Consider the following 11,089-nt stretch of genomic DNA (forward strand, 5'->3'; position numbering starts at 1 on the left):
CCTCGTTTCTCTCTTTTTTTGGCAGCACTACACAGCACTTGATTCATCCCTCTCCTTTGTCCTTTTAACACATTTGTATCCCTCTTTAGCCCCTCTGTGTTTAATTTCTCTATCCGTCCCTGTCGTTGTAACAACACACGCTAATCCTATACCTGTTGGTTCCATCACCCCACCTTCTTTTTTTTTCTTTCTTTTTTTTTTACTTTTACGCCTTTGCACTCACTCTATCTGCCCCACCTGGCCTCTCCCTCCTGCTGGGTTTCTGCCATGACTAGGAACTTGCCGCCTCCACTTACTTAGCTGGAGGGCACAGGGATGGGCTGCAGCTTCTCACCACCGTTCCTGGGGTTGGTGGGGGTGGGAGGCGAAGGTGGAGGGGTGTTCCAGGGCCCCGGGGCGCCTCGGATGAGTTTGATTTATGAGTCAATCAATTGGTTGTCCGTGTGAGCGTGCAAAACCGCAGAGGTGTGTGAGCGCTTTCATGTCACTGTCTGTGCTTGTTGACTTAGTCCCTTAGAAAAACACTGGGAGCTGTCGTTCCCCATGTTGCTCAGCTCCTCGACATGTTTTCAAAAGTAATTAGGGAGAAAATGGGGCAGGGCGTTCATTCATCTGACGCTTGAATGGCTTGTATGGTGGATGTTTGCATACGGCTGTGTGGGTGTTATGAAGGTCTTACAGAAGTCTTACCTGGCCGTGAAGAGTCTGAGTGATGGCGTCACTCATGTGTAATGAGGTAAAATTTGGCTTTTTAAAGAAACAAGCCTTGATTTGCTACAGTGAACCTGACACAGACTATTCCCCTCTTCTTTCTTAGCACCTATTGAAATGCACACCGTTTCCCCTGATGACTGTGAGACACCTGCACAACCCCAAAAATGAAATAAAAGTTGCTCATAGGAGGCACCGCTGAAATAGTCTTGACATCGTCTGACAAAATCACCATAAATGCAGGACAGTGACAGCTGTGTGGCTATATCAACATTTAAAATGCATGATTGCAGAAAAACTCTGTGACAACAGAAAGTAACGACTGTGATTGGCAGCAGTGGACATGGTGGCTCTATTTCAGAGCAGCCAAATTCCTGATCTATTTGTCATCAAACAAAAGGGAAATAATTATCTAATCATGTCGCATAAACATGTCAATCAGTCATGTTTAAAATTGTCAAAATAAGATCCACTCAACTGTTAAAGAAAAAGACAAACAAACCTTTGGCTCTTTCTCTCGATGGGCGATCTGAGATCACTTCTTTATAACCTCACTTAATCATTATCATCATTACACAAGTAATTGGCAATTAGCTTGTGTGAGCTTGAATTGTGGGAGTTTCTGTCTGTGAGGTTAACAACTCCTGATTCTCTCAGACTGGAGGAGCAAGACAGTGACCTACAGGTGTCGGCAGAATTAGCAACATGTTGAAATTACAGACATGACTTGTAATTTAACTTTTGTAAGAAAATGTTGAATCATGAAACATACTGAATGAGAAGGGGGAGAATGTAAGAGAAGCTGAGGAGTCGTACACTGCAAAAACTCAAAATCTTACCAAGAATAGGCTATTATTTCTAGTTAAAATGTCATTTCTAGTCAAAACAAATCTCATTATACTTAAAATAAGACTCATCACATTAAAAAGTAGCTTGTTTTTAGACACTTTTTACTTTTTTCAAGCATATTTTCACTTGAAATAAGTAGACAAATCTGATAGTGCAGCAAGTTTTTCTTTCTTATTAGAAGCACAAAAACTTGCTTTCACTGGCTTTCTGCTTATTTCAATTTAATATTTGTTTGAAACAAGTGAAAACTGTCTTATTTTTATGTGATGAGTCTTATTTTAAGTGGGAAGAGATTAGTTTGGACTAAAATTGAGACATTTTGACAAGAAATAAGACAAACATTGTTGGAAAGATTTTTGAATTTTTTGCAGTGTAATGTAGAAAAAAAAAACCTGCTGACATGTAGTAAATCTGTTATGACCTTTACCTTGTTGAATAAGGTTGGTTATCATGTGTCGGCTGATGGCTTCTGTCGGTTGCTTGTGGTTTAATAAAGCTTTCACACTGATTCAGAGGAGAGGTTAGACTGTGATTTGAGGAGACACACAGTAGCTAATCAGAACAATTATTTCGGTTTTTAATGTCACAGTATTATGGTTTCTACAGATTACAGTCAGGGCAGATTTCCATCTTTAATCACATCAAAAGCGAGTTTCATACTCAGCTTTGTCCAGTTTGCAGTCGCATAAACACTAAATATGTTTGAGGAAATTGTGATTTTTATACCGTTTATAAATATAATAGACTGTGTGATATTGAAGATGTTTAAGTGTTGTGTGTTGTTTGTGTTTCCTCTCACTCTCTCCCTCCTTCTGGATGTTTGTGTGAACCTGGTGAAGAGAGAGAGAGACCGGGGGAGAAAGCAGAGCCAGATGACAGATGGATGATAGAGGAGACGTTTGATGGCATCTAATAAGTCTGATAACTGACATGCATCCTTGCACAAGCACAGACACACAAATGCAGAACAGAGGGAGACGCTGTGGGGAGGAGGGCAGCCATTACAGCGAACCACAGTGAGGTAAACACACGCATCAAAATGCAAAGGTATATCTCAGCACCTTTGTTCCCTGAGCCAAGCTATCCCGAGGTGGTTCCAGGAGCTGTAGCCAGGAACTTCCCCTCCGCGCATTTGTTTTGCTCATTTTATGACAATCATATTCCTTCCCCATCTCTCGTAAAATTTCATTTATGATTAATGGCTGCAGTGGAGTGTGTGAGCAAAAAGATATTTTCTTCTCCCCGAGGCCTTGGGTGGGAGTCAATGAGGCGTTTTACATGCTGCTGTGTCGCGGTCTACGTTACATGTTTGACATGTCACGGTTTGTTAGAGACTAAAACGCCTGTTTTGGACCAGCTGTCCACCCACACTATGAGGACTTACAGTGCTCTCTCTCTCTCTCTCTCTCTCTCTCTCTCTCTCTCTCTCTCTCTCTCCCTCACACACACACACACACACACACACCTCCATCCTGCCCTGCGACCTTAAAATGGGAGATTGGTGCGAAAGGTAAATAGAAAGCTTTTAAACTGTCTGCGTGACACACAAAGACAGGAGATTATGGAAGAACCACAGACTCCCTCGCACATACACTCACACTTGTTTTTGTCACTTGGGAGGAGACATTACATTGACTGAGAGTCAGTCCCTGAAGACCCACCCTCTTAACCTTAAAAACATGCCTGAACCCCACCTTAACCTTTAAGAACAAGTCTTGGGATACTCTACATCATCTATCTCGTTGTCCACAAATTTCACAAAAAGATTTTTTTTTAAAAACAAACAATAAATGAACCTTCAAATAACCACTGTCTGCAGTTAATCAGTCAGAAATAGCTTTTAATAGTTCAGACCAACCTGTTTGTTTCTTAAAAAGCTTTATAAAAGTATTTGTGACCAGTTTTTCAACATATTTCCAGGAAGCAGCAGCATGGCGCTGGGGGAGTAATAACATTTTGGGAGATTGATTGATTTAGTGTTGGTTTTTGGTCCTTTCATCAGATTTGCAGACCAAATATGATACATTGTGAGCCATAAATCGTGTAGCCTGTCCTTTAACCTAACCCAACAAAAGCCCGAACCCTAAAATTTATTTCAGGATTTCTCAGGCGACTCTCCCTGCAGTGTCTTATACACACCTGTGCAGACACAACACACAGATAACACACGTTTCCCCAGCTTCCTGTTTTTTTTTCTTCCTGTCCACAGTGCACCATTTCAAAAGGCAGAACCAAATATTTTCCCATTCCAGGCCTGGAAAGTACACAGGGCATATCTTTTTACGGTCCTCTTAAAAACCCCACAGTAATACGACGCTATTTCTTCATTCCGTAACGCTGTCTGAGTTTTCTTTTCTTTTCTTTAATTCTTTTTTTTTTTTTTGGTCTTTCACAATTTGAGGACATTAGGACAAGACTGGACCAACACAAACTGAAGAGAGGCATGCTTGTGTCTGCCTGGAAGGACAGACATGGATAAGGCGGAGGGAAAAGTTGAGCGGTTAGTCCTGACCAGACGGATGAATGAGTCCAATTCACATCCTATTTGTGACATCAGCTTGATGTTTGACAGAGATCTGAACATTTCATCTTGAACCTGCACAACCACAACTACAGAGCAGAGACTCTGAGTCTGAATGTAAGTCTCAGAAAGGTTTTAACATCTTAAATATTAAAAAAAAAAAGAAAAAAAGAAAAAATCCTACAGCTGTCATGCATCCTTTCCATGCAAGTATTTAATGCTAGGAGCAATAATATTCAAAGGGATCCAGAACAAGTTGTTTTGAATAAATTCTGCTTTCATGTGGGGTTTTTCTTTTTGCTTGGTAGATGGAACAAAGATCAGATGCGCCGGTCAGTTTTGCCCCGGTGCTGTGTGACAGTCAAAGTTAATCCCACGGCAAAGAGCTCAGTGGGAACTGAAATAACGAGTGACTAGAATTAGATTTTGCACAACGTGCCCCGACTTGATTGACACATTCTACAATCAAATCAAAGTGCTGACAGCTGGCACTGATTTCCCACAACTGTTGTGGTTTAGCGACAGAGAATTGAACGAATGGGAAAGCAAAATACAGAAAAACACAGGAAAACAGAGACAGGGTTTGAAATAAGGGTAAAGAATGGAACTTCTTTTTTTTCCCTTAACATCACATGAGATTATTATTTGGATCTTGGGTGTTATTTGTTTTCTATTAGTCTGACCGTTGTCATTTCTGACTCAAGAGAGTGACTGGAAAGTAGGAAACTGAAGCGAACCGCAGAGATGTTCAGATACAGTGGCTCCGCAGTCTGTTGCAGTAACAGTATACGAAGCCAGTATGGCAGCCATTTTATTACACTGCCAATTTTTTCGTTAGTTTAACATTAGTTTACATTTTTAGGTCCAAGAAAAAGAAACTCTAGTAGAGCTTCAAGGCAACTTTGAACCTGCATTGGTTGATTTTTTTGGCTACTCATGCTTTGCATAAAAGACTATAAACACAACACTGACAGTGTATCAAACATGTTAGCAAACATACATAACTTAAACATTCAGTTGAGCTCCTGTTGTGGTTAATTAAAGTCCGATTTCACTGTCTTTTTGCTCTGTTTTTGGTCTCCACCAAATATCTGGTTTTTAACTAAATGCCAAGAGGAATGCAGAGCTGGATGATAATTGTCTCTGAGCTTGTCACTGCATGCAGCGTCTTTTGCATTACACGTCAGAGCCATTATTAATACTAAAATATTGATTAGAACAGCTGTATGGGTTCACCGGGTCCACAAAGTGTCATTCAACCACACCTAAAGACTTAAATGTTGGTTTTTGATTCAAGTGGCCTTCACTCTGACAGCAGGACAAAAAGCCTGCTGTTCTTCTCCTGGCTCCATCACGCCACCGCCCTGATCGTTCTCCAAGAAGTCTGCAAATCTGTGTAGTCGCAACATGGTGAACTGTACAAATGGGGATAACAGCACACGTTTTCAGTCTGTCTCTCCTCAACAGTCTTCAGTGAGTTGCACTGGGTAACACAAAGAAGTAGTTATTGGAAGCGGTATATACAACATCTATACGCTTTTGCCTGTTCGTCCTGGAGGAGCGATCTCGCATGTGTTGCTCTTCAGGGGGTTTCATCCCTCTTTCGCCGAGAGAAAAGGTGTTTTTTTGTGCACTTTGTAAAGCCCTTTGTTTGAAATTTGTAATTTGTGATTTCGGATTATCTAAAACTTGAAGAGGAATGAAAAACAACAGCCCGACGTGCACTTTCTCTGAGGCCCGTGCTCTGTTACTCTCTCACATATGATTCCAATAAGGGTCAAAGGTTAAAGTTGACTCAATCACTGTTGATCTGAACCCAGTGAGGGAGGTCGCGGACTCCTTGAATCCCAAATTTGCAGCAACCTCTGAAGGCCCCTTCAAAGTCAACATTTCTACAGAGAAGCTGAAGTTTTGTATTTTGTAATTGGAAGAACAGCGAAGAAAGAGAAACAAGAGAAACATGGCGAGTGTAAAGAATGGTGAGAAGGGGATTTGAGGGTAAAGGCAAATTCACGACCTCAAAGACATCTACCAGGAACATGTATTTTCCTAACCTTATGTGGGACCCATCCTTGGTTCTCCCTCTCTTAAGCCCTTGGTGGAGTTTCATTAAAGTATGCTTTTAAGTTAATGCATGATCTTATCACGCATCTCTACTCAGCTCAGCTCCTCTCTCGGCCTCTCTCGCTTCATTTGTTATCACTTCTAATCTTCTTCTTCCTCTCACTGTCTCCCACTGCCTCTCCAGTCCACCCTCACCCGCCCCCGCCCTCCCCAGCAACACACACACCTTTTCCCTCTCCCCCCGCCGCTCTCTGTCTGATTTACTCAGCCTGCTTCGAGGCACTCATTATCTACTTGAAGTTATGGAGTTCCTTAAAAGGCAGAAATAGAAGAAGGGCAAGAGTAGAGGGGTAATACTTGAGGCCTGAGACACTAAGACCTCCACCATTCCTCCGTCAATCCATCTTTTGTTTTGCCTTTCACTCCCATCCCTCCATCCAGAGTTTGTGTTACACCAGTTAGCCCTGTCTCTTTCTCCGCTCACCTTGTTCATGTTTTCTTTCCCTATAGCTCATCCATCATGTGCTGTCGCCAGCGGTTCAGATGCTGTCGTGTAATTATCTCATATTTATGCGAATATGCTTGTTCTATGTTGCCGCGTTGGTTTAATGCACACTCAGGGCTCTTTTGAATCCGTGCCCTCGACTTTAAGAGCTTCATGCCATAATTCAAGCCAGAGGTAGATGTTTGATTGGGCCCAACGGCACTGAGGGAATCTCTTTGATTTTTACTTTGCTCTCAGTGGTGTCTGTCATTCTCAACCAGCAGGCATCCCCTGGAAAGAAGAGGGAAAAAAAGCGATGAGTGTGTTAATCACCTTTAGGCACCTCCTCGCCTCACAGGGGACAAATGCACCGTAAGTAATTTGGAGGATACTTTTTATTACTGGTCTTTCAAGACTGTGCAAACATACAGTTTCTATTTGAGGAGCAACAGAGGGAGTCTAACTCCCCTAACCACAGCGCGGCCAATGCCATGCTCTGCCCATTGAGCTTCAGAGCAGGAGCGTGCAGAGACACAGCAGGGAGGCTAATCACAGCCTGCACTCAGTGCCCCGAGGGCCCACGAATGCCCAACGAAAGCATAACTCAGGCCACATTCAAACTGGACTCATTTTTCACATCTTCTTTTAATTCTAACCACGTTCTTATTTTGTTAGAATAAATCTGATCTCATGTACTATGTCTTTCTTGCCAGCATGCCTGGCCCCTCACTACAAAACACAATCTCGAAAGTTCCCAGGGTCTGCTTCTTCTGAAGCGAGGGTTATTGCCAAGAGGTTAAAAAGTCAAACTGAAATTTAAATTTTCTTCACTTTTCTGTCACAGGAAATAGAAACTACAATGCAGCTATTGTTCTCATTGTTCTATTTTTAAAACGAGAATAATATAATAAAGACTTTTTGGACATACCTGAGTGGACTCAATTCTCACAGTCAGCATTGAGAGCAGACACACTGTCAACTTCCATAACGTGCAGCTGACTGGAGCATGTAATACCCACACATGGCCAACGAAAAAGTGAAACAAGAGTTTTTATTTTCCTTTTTTACAAGCCCATATAGCATTGGTTGTGCACCATTAGCGATTGAAAATGTATATCCCTATAGCAAGATAATTTACCATTTTCACAAGTAACACAAAAAAACTCACTCACTGCTGTTAAGTTTGTGTTTTATTTGTCTCCATGAAGATGTTTTACCAGCAATATCTCTGCCTTTGACTGTTTGTAATGAAAACCACTGAATCTTCACAATCTATTCAGATATTTTATAACCCGCTAGACATTGTTTGTTTTTATATGGTCTCACTTACAAATTCTGCTCCAAATATGGTAACATTGCAAAACTAGCTAAGGTAGGATGTTTAAATAATGTGGCCACAAAGCGCTAGCAGTGGCAAGTAGCAGAAGCCATACTGGAATAATTCTCCACAGTCTGGAGGTTTTCAGAGACCAATCACACAAGGTAAACAAATAAACATGCTTTAATTTCTTTGTTTCTTAAGAGCAATTTTGTCCAAATAAAAACACAACTGATTTCAGAAGAAAAATTATTCTAATCTCAGGTCATCTCCCCCAAAAAACCTTTAAAGTCTTATGTTTCATCTTGTTTTGTAGTTAACTTTCCCATTATTGTCTCAGTATTTGATACGATGCAAGAGTGTGTGTGTGCGCACAGGGGCGTTGCAGGTTTTGGATGCATTTCTGGTGAGTCCATTCATCTTACAGGACTGGAGGATCACAGCCACATAGAGATGATGCATAGAGTCCTGCAGTGAAGCAACCAGTGAGATAGTGAGCAGAATTGTTGTACAGAAGAATAATGGGGAAAATAGTTTCCAACTTGGACAAGGCAAGAGATATACGTTTTTTTTAAGTTACAGGAGGGAACAAGAGGCTGGAAAACAAGGAGATGTGTCAAAAAGATGTATATGTGCTTTGTTTTCTTGGGTCAAAGGAAGGCACTGGTTTGTATTAAGGAAAAAGCTCCTGCTCCCAAGTTTTTTTTTTAGTTTTTTTTTTTTTTTACCGGCGGGTAAATAACCTCACTGGAAACTGTTTTGTTTCAGCCCACAGTGCTGTTTCCTAAATGACTGGCCAGTAGTTAAAGAGGTTAAATAGACTTCTCTTGTAAAAAGTAGCACCCAGCTGTTTTTATAGGCCTCTGTTGCCCTCCTGTGGCGATTAGTGTGTGTTACTATTAGCTGTTCATGACTTCTCAGGGGCTGCGAGCGTGTTCGACCACCTGTGTGTAGTTTCGAGCTGAGAAGAATGATGTGTTATGGTCTTCTGCTAATGGAATCATGGGATTAGATATGTTTTATGTTTCAGGTACCGTGAGACTCGCCCCCTCCCCTGCCAACCCTCCAACCGTCCTCGCATTAATGAAAATTAAGACCACATTGAGTTTGTGCGAGTGTGTGTGTATGCGTTCGCTGATTGCTGTCTGGACCCTATTTAAGTAGAAACAGATTGAAGAATGATAATTAGGTCTAATAAGATGGAATTTCCCTAACTATGTCAAACAGCAGCAGCATCACAGGGCTGCTTTAAAAGGGACCTCTGATCAAATGAAACCACACACACTCATGTACACACACATACAAAAGGTAATGTGAGGCCTGTGATAACTCTACTTAGTATTTTCCTGATAAAAATGGTATAACATTTACAAGTGATGTGGATGCATGCTACATGCAAACTCAGCGGTTCAACTCTTTGGGAAAACACGTATCTGCTTTTCTTCTGAAAGTCAATACCGCTTTCATACGTGTGTACACTCCTATAAGAAATAGCCACACACACACCTAGGAAAAACTAGTATGTTTTTTACACTTTTGTTTTTGTGAACAATACAGTATGTGTTTTTAGGTGAGTTTTAGTGATGCTCGTAGATTGTTTTCAGTATTTTCATATCTTATTTAACTAGTACTAATAAGATGGGGAGGCTCGGCCCAAAGATAATAAAAATCTGCCTGCTATCACCTTTAAAGTTCACTAGTTCACATGTCGTATCTTATTTCTTTATCTGCACTGAGGACTAAAGAATAAAAATAATGATTTGCTGTTGAAAAACTTGAGTGAATTGTCATTTTTGCACCATCCTTAACTAAAAAAGCATGTAAATGTACCTTTTTAGTTGATTTTTGAACTCTAGAGATGCTCAGACAGGGCCAAGCAAAGCAAAGCAAAGTCACCGATCAGCCTTTTAGATTAATGGACAGTGGTATTTATCTTATTCAACTGAAGTTGCCAAAAATGTCAAACTATTCCTTTACATTTTGAGTTTCCTTAGAGCCTACTCAGATCAGTGGGAGTCAGAGAAAATATTATATGTTAGAGCCTTGTCTCATTTCTCAAGACTTTTGCAAAAGCGGCAGCCATCCTGTCCGATCTGGATCAGACTCAGAGTAACTTTGGCCTTCACCATGAGAGAGAAGCTATCAGCGTACGGATTTCACAACCATGTCATATCATGATCAAACAAAATCTTCTTCATCTCATGAGAGAAGATGTTGACGCCTGTCAGTCTGGAAATGTTTCCAGAGTCATTCCAAAAGCTCCAGGGCTCCGCTGAATCCCCGCCAGCTACATATCATACAAGTGGAGAAACTGTGGGACAGCAATGAATCTTCCCAGACGTGGTCATCCTGCCAAAACCTCTCTCAGCTCAGTAAGTATAAAAATCATGCAAATGAAAATAAAAAATAAAAAAAGAACCTTCATTTCAACACGCAGCGATCTGCAGGCGTCTTCGTCCTTGGCTCGGGTCAGCGCTCAAGAGTCCTCCGTTAAAAGGAAGCTGGAGAAAAATGAGAGTCGTGGCAGGGTACCAAGACAGGAACCACTGCTCTCTAGCAAGAGAAATGAACGCTTGTCTCCAGTTTGCCAGAACACACCTATGTGATCCTTAAGAGTTAAAACCTTTTGGCAAACTCACATACAGTAGGCTTCATAACTAACCCCCTGCCGTTAATGGTAGAAAAAATAAATGGTGTATTCATGTCAAGATACTGTATATATTCACAGTCAAACACAGTATAAGCAGCATTTCTACTTCTGTATTGACAGTGAATCTGGAGGCATCCTGCTTTGATTAAGCTAAATTAACTTATCAAAGCCAGAAGTCTTGGCACGACTCTAGATGCTTGACTAACTCGGTTGTTTTCGTTCCTTATTATCAGGACCATTGTTTTCATTCTGGCAATTAGAAAAACAAAGGTATTTACAACTGGTTAGCCAGAACATGTAGAAAACAACCACTGCTCCTGAACCGTTTGACCCGCGTTGACATTGAGTTTGTGGTTTCGTATTCTGACAGAGAAACTCTTGAGATGTCTGACTTACACAGAAAACCAACATCAGCCAAACGTGGTGTTATATTGCCAGTGAATTTTAACATAAAGCTCTGCAATCACACCACATCTTGACGACACTTGCAGG

The sequence above is a fragment of the Trachurus japonicus genome, chromosome 10 (genome assembly GCF_045865225.1).
Source record: "Trachurus japonicus isolate A0001 chromosome 10, Traja_1.0".
In the NCBI taxonomy this organism is placed as follows: Eukaryota; Metazoa; Chordata; class Actinopteri; order Carangiformes; family Carangidae; genus Trachurus; species Trachurus japonicus.